Source organism: Periplaneta americana, unplaced genomic scaffold (genome assembly GCF_040183065.1).
Source record: "Periplaneta americana isolate PAMFEO1 unplaced genomic scaffold, P.americana_PAMFEO1_priV1 scaffold_18, whole genome shotgun sequence".
NCBI lineage: Eukaryota > Metazoa > Arthropoda > Insecta > Blattodea > Blattidae > Periplaneta > Periplaneta americana.
In genome coordinates, this window is record NW_027185499.1 from 1327428 (window position 1) to 1343970 (window position 16543).

At 35.6% G+C, this 16543-nt stretch overlaps 1 long non-coding RNA gene across 1 annotated transcript; it reads left to right on the plus strand.

Moving 5' to 3' along the window:
* Window positions 1-12779: 12779 nt before the first annotated feature.
* Window positions 12780-16264, plus strand: LOC138693714 (uncharacterized). The gene is made up of 2 exons (XR_011330397.1): window positions 12780-13171; window positions 15937-16264. It is a non-coding gene; the product is annotated as an uncharacterized lncRNA (long non-coding RNA).
* The last annotated feature ends 279 nt before the right edge of the window (window positions 16265-16543 follow it).

Genomic DNA, 16543 nt, shown 5'->3' on the forward strand with positions numbered 1-16543 from the left:
CAAAAGATGGCGGACGTGATTCCAAGATCTGCCTATAGGCGGCATCTGTCTGCGGGAGCTGCATATATCCAGCGAACCAGCAGGGGTTTTACAGTGGACTGGGACAGATGATGCCTTAGTGAGTCACGGAATCAAATATGACATAGGCCTATACTTATGGTCAAGAATGCAGCTGATTCAAACACATAAATTGCGAACAGATGCCATCGATCTAAGGAGAACGCAGGATAACATCACAGGAAGGCGGAGGATCAGGTCTCCAGTCAGGACTGGATACTATGGCTGAATCGATACAATGACACCATGCGGTGAATCATGTGCTTGAAGAGCGATCCTAATAGACTTCAACAATCATCCCAATATAAAGAAGCTGCACAATAAGCCTAAGGCTGCGGTACTTGCCTCCGGGTCTCCTCCGAAAAGAAAAAAGAAACTAGATTTACAGGGTTATTATGTCGAATGTGAATGTGGTAGCACAATTATTGAAATTTCAGACCACTGTGTTAGTACATTAATAAATATATTGCTAAATAATTGAATAGCCGCCCACAACAAGAATATAAACCTCATTTCTTGAATAATGATTGATAATGCTTTACCTACTCGTATTAATATCAGCACACGTCTGATTCTCAACCTCGCTCTATAAAATTAAAAGCATGTACACCACTCTGGGTTTTTTCCCCATTTTTGAAAAATTTCTGATATTCTGGTTACAACCTTGCTCTGGGCGCCTATTCTTATTATATCACAGTCAAAGCAAACATTTGAAAATAGAAATTTTCAAACAAACTAGTCGTAGGTACTGATAAAAATTTCAGCACAAAGATCAAGAATGCTTAATGAATTCAGTTCAAATTAAGGAGGAGTTATATAACACTTTCTGCCTACTTTTAATGTTCTCCAATGCGCTGCCATTACATACATTATGATGTCATATAGGAATTATAGGTTATGTTTAGTGTATTCACCTTATATACCTACATTCGCAAGTTATACCTACATTATAATTGAGTGTAATGTTATGTATGAATCCAGCACATGCAATTTGCATTTATTTCAATGATATTTATTTCTTTCTATGCTGGGCCGCATTGATTTATATTTATTGACTACCTACTAGTAGAGCTGATAATATAACCATACGCACATTTCATAGGAGGGACTGGTGAATTTTCTACCCGCAAGTAAGGAAGGTAACTGAGTTCTAAACTTTATCCCAAATTCTTCTTTATTAAATCTAAAAAATATACCTTCATTCTGAACTCTATACGTTGATTCAAACATGTTACGTTAACTTGGTGAATTCTCTTCACATTAAATAAGTAGGCACACTTTTATAAGTATTCCTGTAGCATAATATAAAATAAGTTAATAAAACATATGTAGCCTACATGCTGCACTAAATGAAATTTTAATTGCACTATTTACTTCTTTCTTTTTATAATGGCTTGTATTGAATTGCATTTATATATTAGGCCTTTCTAACAGAGGAAGTAACATACAAACGTACGTACAGCTAATGTCATAGAAGGGACTGTGATGAATTTTCTACCTACAAGTAACGAAAGTAGAGAGATGTGTAAAATTAAAATCACAATATAAATTCTACTTTATTAAATCACAAAATAGCAAAAGGTTGAAGCAAACAGGTTATGATAACATGTAAATCTATGTTCACATTAAAATATCACAGTTTTGTAATTAGTTCTACAAAATATTATGCAATAAAAAGTGAACGGATTTTATGCACACTTTACACTAAATAAAATTCAGCACTAATACGCAGTTAAGTAATTTATTGCACGCGCTTCATACACTCAAATAGAAAAGCCGACACACAACTTACATTACGACCAGAAGGTATTACTCCAATACACCTTGCACCAAACAAATTTGTAATCGCCGCGCAAGTGTTGCTGGGAATAAAATGTACCCAGCAAACCTTGCGCCAATGAAATTTGTAGACACCGCGCAAGTGTTGCTGGGAATAAAATGTACTCAACAAACCTTGCACGAATGAAATTTGTAGACTACGCGCAAGTGTTGCTGGGAATAAAATGTACTCAACAAACCTTGCACGAATGAAATTTGTAGATGTTATGTTATGTTTTATTTAACGACGCTCGCAACTGCAAAGGTTATATCAGCGTCGCCGGATGTGCCGGAATTTTGTCCCGCAGGAGTTCTTTTACATGACAGTAAATCTACTGACATGAGCCTGTCGCATTTAAGCACACTTAAATGCCATCGACCTGGCTCGGGATCGAACCCGCAACCTTGGGCATAGAAGGCCAGCGCTATACCAACTCGCCAACCTGGTCGACTATGAAATTTGTAGACTCCGCGCAAGTGTTGCTGGGAATAAAATATACCCAACAAACCTTGCACCAATGGAATTTGTAGACGCCGCGCAAGTGTTGCTGGGAATAAAATATACCCAACAAACCTTGCACCAATGAAATTTGTAAACGCCGCGCAAGTGTTGCTGGGAATAAAATGTACCCAACAAACCTTGCACCAATGAAATTTGTAGACGCCGCGCAAGTGTTGCTGGGAATAAAATATACCCAACAAACCTTGCACCAATGAAATTTGTAATCGCCGCGCAAGTGTTGTCGGGACAAAAATATAGCCAACATAATATTGCACCAATCAAATTTGTTGTCACCGCATAAGTGTTGCTGGGAATTCAATGTATCCTAGAAAACTTGTACCAATCAAATTAAGTATTTGACACGTAGGTGTTGCTGGGTATAGAATGTAACCAACAGACCTTGCACCAATGAAATTTGTAATCGCCGCGCAAGTGTTGCTGGGAATAAAATATACCCAACATATATTGCACCAATCAAATTTTTAGTCGCCACGCAAGTGTTGCTGGGAATACAATACCTAGCACCAATGAAATTTGTAATCACTGCGCAAGTATTTCTGGGAATAAAATGTAGCCAACATAATATTGCACCAATCAAATTTGTTGTCGCCACACAAGTGTTGCTGGGAATTCAATATTTATTATACAACAAATACCAATCAAAATTAAATATTCGCCGCGCAAGCATTTCCGGGAATAAAATTTAGCCAACATACTTTGCACATGACCTACGAAAAATAATTTTAAATGATTTAAAATAAATTAGAATACTAAATGGCACTCGCAAATCCTCCACTATCAATGTTGATTTGTTTTATTTTATTAATTTGTATCTCTTCCTTCTCTAATAATTACCGATTTTAGTTGGTTAAAATTTTATTTGGTATCTTTGCAATCACCTTTTATTCTTGATAATATTAGGTCTATGTTTACTGAAAACGTAAAACTGGAATTACATAAAGATATGGAAAGATTCGCTAATTTAATTATAAAAAAAATTAATTTATTCAGTGATAATAACGTGGAAGTTCAATAGGTACGTGAAATCACTCCAACACACTATTAAAGGCACTTCGGGACCTATGTTCATCTTTCCGACCAAAGTCTGTCCTTGCTTATAATTAAATGAAGAATAGATCAGCAGTGAGATTGTTACCCGGTAATAAAATAAATATTCGGACAAATTGGGATGTCTTTCCACAGCTGTAAACCTGTAAAAAGCAGATTCCACAATGCGATTACTTATTGTGCAAAGCTGGTGCGGTTTGCGTAACAATTCATGGCTGCATTTCAGACAAAGCTAGCGAACATGTCACTACGGACACGAAAAATGCTTTTCTATAACCAGTGCCTGCTGAATCGCATCCTATAGCTGCGTAAACTGCCTTCCCCCCCCCCCCAGAAATGTACATTTATTTAAGTACCAGGTCGCAAAATGGACCCATGCCTTTTACAAGATGTACATGATTCAGTATAAAAATACAATTTACATTCAAACACTTTCACCAAGAGTGAAGTGTTTTACAAGAAATCACTCATTCATTAAACACGAGAAATTACTAAACTATTGAGCAATGGATTTGGATGTGTTCTTACAGAGTTTAAAAATTTGGTTCTGGCATGTTCAATATAATCACTAAATAACATTATATTTAGTGACTCATATAGTTGAGAGTTACTGATATCATAGTCTGCTCCCGTGATCGTCCTGCATACTGATCTTTGTATTCCATCCAGTCTTTTAATATGACGTATATGAGTATTTGACCAAATTTCACAAGCATATAACATATATGAACGGATCAGACAAGAGTATATTAAAACTTTGACTTTAAGAGAGATGCGACTTTTGAAAAGAGGATACAGCAGCATGAAACGTTCAAAAGCTCTGTCTCTGATTAAATTTATATGTTGTCTGTAAGTCAGTCTTCTATGAAGATAAACGCCGAGATATTTTACAGCCGAATTAAAAGGTATGTTTTGTTGTTGAACTGTGAGTTCATCTGGTAAGTGTGGGAATCTTTTAGTGAAAACCACTGCCTGTGACTTAGTTCCATTAATCTTTATTCGCCATTTTGTAGACCATTGTGTAAACTGCCTGCTCAATCAAACTTCTTTTGCCGCTAAGTGGAAGGCAGCACCAAAGAGTTTGTAATACTTACTAGAGACACATACCCATAAGTGGCAGGCAAGAAAAATGTCACAAATTGAATCGGATAGAATCCGCCATTAAAGGCAGAGTTTGCGGCGCGAAATTCGAAAACAGTACCGCAATACATTGACGTAGCCTGGTGATAGACACTGTTTTAAACATCTTTTACAAAGGATGAGTCGTGATGAAATAAACATGTATGCAGAGGAGCGCTATATTTATTAAAGTATTATAATGATTCATGTTTGGCGATATTCTAAAAAATAAATAAAATCACCCATATACACTCGGGATAAGTATGTGAAATATTGAATAATGGCAATGTCAACAGTAATTTTCAGTATTACTAGTATTGTTTTAAGGACACAATAATGGATATTTACTGTAATATTTAAAATGATCTATATTTCAGTCCCTTCATGCAAAGAAAGAGGAAGGTATATCAGCAGTCGACAGGTTGAATTGGAAAAATTCGCGAGTGAAATGGAGAGAAGGGCGAAAACTAAAAATTTGGAGGCAGATGCATCGAAAATGGAAGCAGACGTATAAGCTGCCAGTAGTAAAGATAGAGCACGATGGTTACTATAGCAACCGATGACAATTATTCTACTCTCAATCCATATAAGATGGCTACTCCCAGGAGCCTCAGCCGCGAAGATGTACCGAGTTTTTAGGGTTAAATGTCATTGCTGGCGTTTACCTTAAGAGCAAGTGCTTACCTCCTATGAGGTCTGTCCATGACATGTCTTTCAAAAATACCTGATGCGTTTCATTCCTTTCACAGCAAGGGAGTTCCTTCTCGAAGCTTCACTGGTCAGCACATCCTAATCCCGTATCTGGTGCGTTGCTATAGCCTAAACGTCCGCACATTACCGACAAAATCTTTATGATCGAGGAATCAGACTTCTTAAACTACAATCGATTATTGATATCAACGCGCTCCTTTATTTGAACTGTCCGGTCATGGATAATAGCATGTTGTCCACATATTTGGATAAAATATTCAAACAATTCGCTGTTTAACTGTCACATCAGATATGTTTTATACATAGACGGGGTCGTATTCAGACTTTGTTCAAACTTTCGGAGGACTCTTTTGTTCTTTATTATTCCCTTTAGGGCCATAACCAAACAGCGGGCTAGCGTCACCGATTCGCGAGACTGAAGTTTAAACTCACGGAGTATACACGACGTATTGACCCAAGGGGTAGGATGGTACTGTGAGAGTACAGTTAATTTCGTGAGAAATTACATTAGCGCCTTTCTAATTCTGCTAGGGATGTGTCACCACACGTACTTGAGACTCTGTGAGTAAGCAAGTATATTTTATTTCTTTTCATTTATTTATTTGATTAGGCCTATTTGTACATGAATATTTGTGTTAGTGTTAATTTTTGCTGTTTTATAATTCACACTACTGAGGAACATTTTGAAAATTAAGAGCACCAAGAGTTTCCTTAAAAAGGAACTTCTAGAGAAGTTCGGAAAAGAATATCTCCTAATAAAAGGATAATAAAAACACTGAATTTTGCAAATTGTTAAAAAGTAAGAAGACAGATAGAAATCTATTCTTCAAAAGCAGTGTAATAGCAAAATATACATGGAAATATTTAATTATACAGTCAAAATTGGTCTTCAACACCAAAATCAGACATAAATCTTAATCCATATTTGTGTAATAGTGTCTTAATTTAAATGAGGTTAAGTAAGCCACCAAATACGTGGCTCACATAACCCGAAAACATAGCAGTTATCCAGTCAAACAGTCTTAACATTTATGTGAAAATTATTTTTTCTAAGGTAAGTAGCCTATTCATTTGGAATTGATATGGTATAATTTTTTGTTGTACTCTATTCAAAGGAATAACCTGCTAAAATATGCAAATTTTATTTCTTTGTCTAGAATGGAAATTTATTTATTCAACTATCTAGATTGTATTATATCCACCCTGTATAGAATCTACTTAAGCTGACCTCCTGTCTAGCGTGAACCTTGACCACAGTTTGGCTATATTTATGCACTTTTCACCACTTTAATAATAGGTAATTTAACGGTTGGTAATTATTTGTAGTGCTGTACACAAATTTTTTATAATATACTACCAAGCATTTTTTTAAATTTTCACCCACCCCCTTATGCTTAGAAGTAACAGTAGCTACTACGTACTGTACCTGCAAGCTATTGTAAGTGGTCGTACCTCTTTCCTTCTGTAAAATAATATAAGTTATAGGCTAATTGTGATGGTCCAGAAGCTGAAATGTTGGGGAAGAAGAACGCAATGATAACTGTAATATACTTGCAACGACAGAAGAAATGAAAGATTCGCTTCTAACACACAGCGAAATTCTAAAATGTATCGACCAGTTAATTATATATATATATATATACAGAGAGAGAGAGAGAGAGAGTTGGGTAATATTGGACAGTGCGTTTCTTTCATCTACCACCAGATGATAGTACTTGAATGACATGGTTACGTTTCTGGTGTGAAATTAAAAGAAATAAAACTGTGATTCGTAATTCTCCAAGAACAACCGATATCTTTAGACTAGCAACTGGACTTAAGTCCAGTATCTCTTCGGAATTAGGGTTTATACTATACTTCTCCATAACGTGTTCTCTGTAGGGAAGAAGATTCAACTACGAACTTACTAAACTGCACAGCTCTAAACATTTCAGAAAATAAAAGTCGTTAATATAATCGCAGGTGTTTACTGGTATATTAGAAAATTAATGAAGAAAATCCAATGTTGCATGTACCTGAATAATTATTTGAGATCAGTAATGCAGCAAGAAGGTTTGGACAATTTGATAAATTTTATTCTGCCCATTGAATATGAAAATTACCTGGAGATTGTTAAACTTAGACAAGATTCTGAAAGTCCTTGAAGACAACTTTTCCACATTGAAGGCAGTAATATTAATATGTCTTTTTATTATCTATTCATATGTAGTGGTAGGGCTAATGAGAGTTAATAAAAATAAAAAAATATAAATTGCTTCGTAATAATGATGTTCTTACATTTTTATTAAAAAGATGTGTAATATTTTCACAGAGAATATAATAAGTGATTTTCTACCTATTTATACTATTCAAAGAACCGTAATCAACATATCACATAGTTTGTTTACAGGTACGTTTAATTTGCACTAAGTCACAGCCTTTTTCTAAATGCATATTGATTGATTTTCTTTGAATTATACATTACTACTGGCTTGTGCAGCAAATGCTGCAAACTAAGTTAATTAGAAGTTCAAATTAAAATTTTTACAACTTTATTTCCAATGAAGAATACCAGACATTTTGGAAGTTATTTGCTTCCATGATAATGAAACATACCCCTCTGAATGGTTTTCTTCATGCTAAATACTTTTTATTGAACCTATACGTCATCAGTTCTTGAGTTTCAATGAGACAACGCAGGTAACAAAGTCAGGACGATCAGTCCGTTTTTCATGTGGAAGTGAAGCAGTAGGCCTAGTTATTTCAGGTCATTGCGGATTGCAGGTGAGAGTTATGAAAATACCAGATTTGCCATGCTTTCCAATAATACACATAGCGTCTTGGTATAGCTACTGCATGTTTCGTGAACTACCTTGAAATGTAGAGGGTAAAATCACTTTTTTCTGCTAAGAGATCTTGCTAAAGTGATCGGGACACTACAACATTTTGTAGGCCTCTTGTTTTATCAGTAAGTAATACCTTTTGGTCTTCCGTTAGGCATTGTAATTTTTGCGTTTCCTCCAGATATTACTCAAGAGAATCACAAACATTAATATCTACATCACTTACATACAAATGGCTTTTAAGGAACCCGGAGGTTCATTGCCGTCCTCACAAAAGCCCACTATTGGTCCCTATCATGAGCAAGATTAATCCAGTCTCTACTATCATATCCCACCTCTCTCAAATCAATTATCATATTATCCTCCCATCTACGTCTGCCTCCCTCAAGGTATTTTCCCTTAATTTCTTCCAACTAACACTCTATATGCATTTCTAGATTAACCCATACGTGCTACATGCGCTGCCATCTCAAACATCTGGATTTAATATTCCTAATTAAGTTAGGTGAAGAATACAATGTGTGCAGTTCTGCGTTGTGTAACTTTCTCTATTCTCTTATAACTTCATCCCTCTTAGCCCCAAATATTTTCCTAAGCATCTTATTTTGAACATACTTAATCTCTCGTCCTCCCTCAAAGTGAGAATCCAGGTTTCACAACCATAAAGAACAACCGGTAGCATAACTGTTTTATAAATTCTAACTTTCATCTTTAAATATCTATACCACACCACCATTAAATATACTATCGAAAAGACCCATACCACTTGATTAATAACTATATAAATATTTCATTTCAATAACAATATTGTTATATTACTTAAGTTTTGTATAGACTACTATATAGCCGTCACTCAGTAAATAGTATAGAAATAAAGACCTAACTTCAAATATTCTGTACGCCTACTTATATAAACCTAAAAGATTTCATCATCAATAAAGCATTAATCTGTATAATTAGTGACAAATACATCATGGCATTCACTATAATAATATTTCATTTTTAATTATAATGTCATCAAACATTCCTCAGATTTGTAGTTTTTAATATCCAATACATAGACAGCTGTACTCAGAAAATTACACACCAGACACACTGACCTGTAAATTCTTTTTAGAAAGTCTTGAAGTTTTTGATTATCAACATTACAGAAACATTCTGAAAAATGTACACAAATGAAGATCGACAGTCGCCCTGGGTGGCTAAGTTAGTATAGGTCTTAGCGCTGGCCTTCTATGTCCGAGGTTGTGGTTCGATCCCGGCCCAGTTCGATGGCATTAAAGTGTGCTTAAATGCGACAACCTCATGTCACTAGATTTAGTGGCATGTAAAAAAAATCCTCTGTGATAAAATTCCGGCTCACCGGGGACGCTGATATAACCTCGGCAGTTGCGACAGTCGTTAAATAAACCATAATTTTAAAGATCGACATATTGGAATTATGATGTGAGAGAATCTGAGTCATCTGAACTCTAAATATATCAGCGATTCTGCAGGTCTTAGCCTTCAAGTGATATTGTTTATTTTAGTGTGTTTGTGTTTTGTTTTATTGTGAAAACCCATTATTTCTCAAAATTCTCGACAGATGGATTATGGAAAATAGGAAAATGATGTAGAAAATTGACTTTTCATTTAAAACTACCATTTCTCCGAAAAAATTTGGGTTCCAAGCTTCAAAATGAGAGGTCATTTATTAAAAACTGTTCAGTCGTTTTCCCTTTATTTCAATTAGCAATTAAAATTACACGCACGCACGCACGCACGCACGCACGCACGCACGCACGCACACACACACACACACACACACACACACACACACACACACACACAGTATAAATGTGACGCACCGTAGCTCCGTGTTGAAGTGAGCTGCTCTCGGGCAAGGGTGCAGACAGCAAGTGGTCGAGAGCGCGGGGATGCGTGCAGTGGCTCAAGTCGTGTTTTACTCAGTGGAGCGGCTTTTATATATATTTTCAAATAAATGCTTTTCAAATAAAAATTTTCAATTTAGCTGTATACAAGAATTGTTATTTAATATTATGCAAATTTGGCTTTCATGTAGATGCTTCCTGTGAACCAGGCCTTAATAATTTCAAGAGAAAAATTGTTCCGGAGCCGGGTATCTATCCCGGGTCCCTTTGCTTATCGCCCGCGGCCGAGTATATCCACACAACTCAAATGGGCTGACAAGATGCCAGAAACCCAAATTTGAGAGCACACTATTACCTATACGCTGATATTACTCCAATACACCTTGCACCAAACAAATTAATTAATCGCCACGTAGGTGTTGCTGGGTATAAAATGTAACCAACAGACCTTGCACCAATGAAATTTGTAATCCCCGCGCAAGTGTTACTGGGAATGAAATACAGCCAACATATATTGCACTAATCAAATTTGTATTCGCCGCGCAAGTGTTGCTGGGAATCCAATATAATTATACAACAAACACCAATCAAATTAAATAATCGCCGCGCAGGTCCTGATGGGAATACAATACCACAGTCTACAATATACAATTGCGAAGCTTGAGGTCTTTTTTTGCAAATCTCGTGATAAAGCGCTCCAAGCGGTTAGCAACTAGAAACAATAGACTGTCCATGGTCGACTTTGGACTGTGTCGTATTTCTATCGAGTGCTAGCTCGTTGCGTATTTCACATTGATGCTTGTGAAATGTTCGTTATTGGTTATAATGAAAATGTTAATGGCTAAAATATAATAATTGGAATAATAATATGGGACAAGGAGGAGACGTTTGTAGTGCTACAAATTGTAGCAACAGTAAGAGAAAGAGGCCAGAGTTATCCTTTTTCCGATTTCCGAAAGAATTAGAAAGGTTCCTGGGTTTCCACAAGAATGCTGTGCAGAAACAAAACTGTTAATTTGAAGTTCTTTGTGACTGTTAGAATACATTATATCCTTAAATTTCACAATGAAATGTTTCAGTCTAACCGACCGGTTAAAGTTCTGTCACTTAGGCTGCTAAATTTCCAGAAAAATAAAGGTTAGGTCTACTTTTTTTTTCAGAGGATATATTTTTAATTGTAGCTATTAATTTTGTTATTATTTTTATGTGTTATTTTACTAAAGATGTAGAAAAATTAAGTTTGTTTTAGTGAAATTTATTGATCAAGTTTTATTTTCAATTCTGGTGGGATCATTATTGCTTAGGCCTACTTTTTTCTTCAAAGGATATGTTTTTAATTATAGCTGTTTATTTTGTTGTTATTTTTATTTGTTGCTTTACTAGAGACGTAGAAAAAGTCTGTTACAATAAAATTTATTGATCACGTTTTATTTCCAATTCTGGTGTGATTATTATTGCTTAACTTCATCCCACTTTGTTAACTACGTAAGCCTACACTACAACTACCGGTAAACGTAAGTTACTCCATTAATTCATGTTTCCATTATTATTGTTGTAAAGAGAAATGCAAATTAATATTCATTGGTTTCATAGTTAATTATCGCTATAATCTTGAATGAGTGAAGCTATTATAGTAAATTTCAGTTCGTTTTGCACAAACAAAAATTATATAAACTTATTTCTTGCAGGTATCTTCGAGTTAATGGTGGAATTTAATATACTTCATTAAAATAATAAATTAACTTTATGCATTTAATATTTCAATAATGGAAGGAAGGTGTTAATTTTTCCAAAAGAACACGACAACGAAAGTGTAATATATTTTGTCGGCTGCTAGGAGAGAGATCTGCGATGATGAGGCGATAGTAGCGATCCTAGTGGTGGGCAACTACCCATGTTTGCATTTTTACTACATATTGAACTTCGCGACTGTGACAATACCTAGCACCAATTAAATTTGTAATCTCCGCGCAGGTGTTGCTGGGAATAAAATACAGCCAACATATATTGCACCAATCAAATTTGTAGTCGACGCGCAAGTGTTGCTGGGAATTCGATATAATTATACAACAAACACCAATCAAATTAAATAATCGCCGCGCAGGTCCTGCTGGGAATACAATACCTAGCACCAATTAAATTTGTAATCTCCGCGCAAGTGTTGCTGGGAATAAAATACAGCCAACATATATTGCACCAATCAAATTTGTAGTCGACGCGCAAATGTTGCTGGGAATTCGATATAATTATACAACAAACGCCAATCAAATTAAATCATCGCCGCGCAGGTCCTGCTGGGAATGCAATACCTAGCACCAATGACATTTGTAATCGCCGCGCAAGTGTTTCTGGGAATGAAATGTAGCCAACATACTTTGCACCAATCAAATTTGTAGTCGACGTGCAAGTGTTGCTGGGAATTCAATATAATTATACAACAAACACCAATCAAATTAAATCATCGCCGCGCAAGTTCTGCTGGGAATACAATACCTAGCACCAATGAAATTTGTAATCGCCGCGCAAGTGTTTCTGGGAATAAAATGTAGCCAACATACATTGCACCAATCAAATTTGTAGTCGCCGCGCAAGTGTTGCTGGGAATTGAATATAATTAGCCTATACTTCGAACATAAAGGGGCAAAGCTTGCTGGGTAGTGGCACCAGAGTTAAATCAGCTGATCTAGGACGGGAAAGCGAAATGGAATATGGAAAGTCCATTGTGTGTTTAGTGAAATACAAGTGTTTTGAATTGATTTTGGGGCAAAAAAATGAGAAATAATGATAATATTTCGTAGGTGGGTACACTTACTACTTATTAATAACCTCACTGCAATGTATTAAAGTGCGATAATGTTATTTAATGATGTTTATTTATTTCGTAAAATTTCAGTATACGATTTCTACACTGCCAGAAATTTATCTTAAGAAAAGAGCAGATTTGTCTGCGTTTGCCGAATGTGTATCATCACGCTTACGAATTTAAATACATAAAAACAAATAGGCCTACCTCAAGTTACCAAATTACCATAATTGTTTCGTGTTCCTCTTTCAGTTTTGCAGTCGTATCTTCAGTAGGTCTCAAGTTATTGCAAGAAAGTAATTACAGTGTGTCCTATTCAATTGTAAAAATGGTAATGTCTTGTGCAGCATATAATTGCACCCAAAGGTTTAAAAAAAAGGAGCAAGATATCATTTCACAGGTAAGGATTAAATTTGTAACTCTTAATAGTACATTAAATAAGGTACACATACAATAAAATACATACATACATACATACATACATACATACATACATACTAGACGGGCTGATATCATCATAATTGATCGGCAGAAGGATAAGGGTGTCATTCTTGATCCCACAATCCGTTTTGAGATGCATGAGCAACAGCCACAAGAGGTGTGTCGTGAAAAACAAGTCATATATGAGCCTTGTTGTCAGCATCTTGGAGCACAATACCACATTACACATTGGACAGTTTTTGGGCTCATGTTCGGTGCCCGTGGCACGATCCCACGTGAAACTTTAAATCAACTTAAACAATATAAAATTTCTGATGCAACGATTGATGCCATAGGATCTCACGTGTTAAAATCATCCTTAGCTATAATTAGTAATCATTTGTACCCAACAAAATTTTTATTATAAATGATTTCCTACGTTTTCTTATCTTAATGTTTTTTCTTGTTCTTTCCAAATGTCACAAAATTGTTTTATTATTCTTTATGAATTGATTAGTAGGCCGATCTATCGAACCCTTATTTAGGGCGGCTTTTGTTTAAACAAATTTCATTCACTTTAATACCATAGTTGTTGACGAGCGAGTGTTGTATCATTCACATAGTGCATTGTGTTTGTGACAAGGCTAAGGTTCTTGGCTAAACTAGCGCTGAGGTAGTTCCCTTATACACCTCGCATAATATATAGGCTATGTGTAATTAATGAAAGTTATTGACGTACAAGTGTTGCATCATTCACATAGTGCACTGCGTTTATGACATGACATTGTTTAACATATAACTAACATAACATGGTCGCTTCTAACCTAATTGTTTACTTTATCGATACCGTAGTTGTTGACGTAAAAGTGTTGCATCGTTCACATAGTGCGTTGTGTATGACATGGCGTTGTTTAACATACGTTATATAAGTAATTAACATAACATGGTTGCTTCTAACCTAACCTAGTAATTATATACTTTATTGATACCGTAGTTGTTGGCGTGTAACTATTGCATCATTAACATAGTGCATTGTGTTTCTGATATGGTGTTGTTTAACATATAGGCTAAGTAACTAATTTCCGAAGAGTGAGGAGTAGTCTAAAGCATGGCTGGATGGAAGTCACACAGAAAGAAGTGGGCAAATAGTGGATACGAACGGTATCGATAAAGTAAATAAAACCAACTTTGTATAAATAGCCAGTGAAGCTATCGTTGAGGTAGTTCTGGTGATTTCGTGTGTGTGTGTGTGTGTGTGTGTGTGTGCGTGCGTGTGTCTGTGTGTGTGAGAGAGAGAGATCGTAAATGCAAATCATAACAAAAGCTTAAATGAACAACACCTAACCCGTCACAGATTCGTATATGCAAGGTGTATAAGCAGAGTACTGCAGTGCTAGTTTAGCCAAATAGCCTACAAGTATATGTGGGACACAATCACAATGTCTTCTTTTTTTTTTTTTTTCCAGCTTCCCGTCTGATCCTGAGCTACTAAAAATGATTTATAAACATGAAAAGGGAGAATTTTCATCCATCGAAATATAATAAAATATGCTCAAAACATTTTGAGGATAGCTGTTTCGACAAGCAAAGGTTCGGCCATCCATTTCTTATAAAACGATCGGTGCCAACAATTTTTGATTTTCCTGAGCATCTCAAGAAAAAGATTTGGCATCGCAAGCCTCCTAAACCTCGTGATGTAGGTCTAATTAATACTTCACAATCCTACAGCTCTGAACAACCAACAACAGTAGACCTATCACAGCACCCAACCTCAGTTGGAAACTCAAACGAAAGGATTAATACTTCACAATCCTTCAGCTCTGAAGAATCGACAACTGTAGACCTACCACAGCAGCCAACCTCAGTTAGAAATGAAAGGGTTTAAGATGAAACACTTCATGGGCGACTTTAAAGAGTGTGACATGAAGTCTCCTAAAAAAGGCTAAAAAGTGCCTATTCATGGCTCAGAATACGATCAAGGATCAAAGAAAAAGAATTAGAAACTTAATGAAGAAAAATGTGAGATGTAAGAAGAAAATTAATTCTTTAAACACTTTAATTGCCCACTTACAAAAGGAACTGATGATAAATGAAAATGCTGCAACAGTGCTGAAGGTTGGTTACAGATATAGTTAAAATGTAATGTATTTTAAAAATCTTGTTTTAGTATTTTTATGTCAAGTCCCTACTATAAACTGGTCTTTAAAGGAATATGTCACTTGCTGGTTAGGTCAGGTGACATTGTTATAACAATTTTGTTCGAAAGAGGGTACATAATATATAGTGTGAGAATGGAGAAACACATAATGGAAAAACAAATCATTCACAGTATAGCAATTAATTTTACAATAGAATCTAACCTAACCCAACCCATGAGTGATCTAATCTAAGAAATTACCAACTTATTTGCATGTGCACTTTCATATGTTCATTGCCCTTAAAATGGGAACGTTGATGCTTTTATGGTTGCCCATATTATAATATTATTAAACAAAATTTTAAAAAATTAAATTGACTTTTCATAAATGATGTAAATAATTAGGCAAAACAGCAGGATCTGAGAGATTTCATGGTTGTGTAAAACATAGAATGTTTCCATGGATGTTAAATTTAGAGCGTCAGGTATAGTATAGTTATCCATCCATCATGGCTCCTCCTGTTTTCCTAATACTGTATTTGTCTGTTATAGCTATGTTGTTGAATAAGGAAGCAAGAATTTAACTATTATTTTATTATTCTCCTTAGACTGCATTTTCTGGTCCTGCAGAGGAGCTGTTTAAAAGAATGGTAAAAGGAAAAAAGATACTTATTCTCAGCAACTACGAAGTTTTGCCCTTACACTACATTTTTATTCAGCAAAAGCATACGAATATGTGAGGAAAACATTTAATACATGTCTTCCACATCCCCGTACCCTAAGAAGATGGTACCAGCATATTGATGGTTCACCTGACTTTACACAGGAAGCATTAACAGCGCTTAAACTAAAAGCTGAAGAATCTGAAACATCAGGTAAATCAGTTGTGTGCAGCCTTCTCATGGATGAAATGGCCATTAGGAGTAAGATTGAATGGGATGGTAAGGAAACATGTGGCTATGTTGATATGGGAACTGAGATTGATGACGATTCACTACCAGAGGCGAGGGAGGCACTTGTGCTGTTAGTGAATGCTGTTAACGATTGTTGGAAAGTTCCAGTTGGATACTTTTTAATTGATAGTTTTTCAGGAGAGGAGAAAGCAAATTTAGTAACAAATGCACTTACAATGTTACATAATACTGGAATTCATGTTGTTAGTTTGACGTTTGATGGTGCTGCCAGCAATATAACAATGACTAAATATCTAGGGGT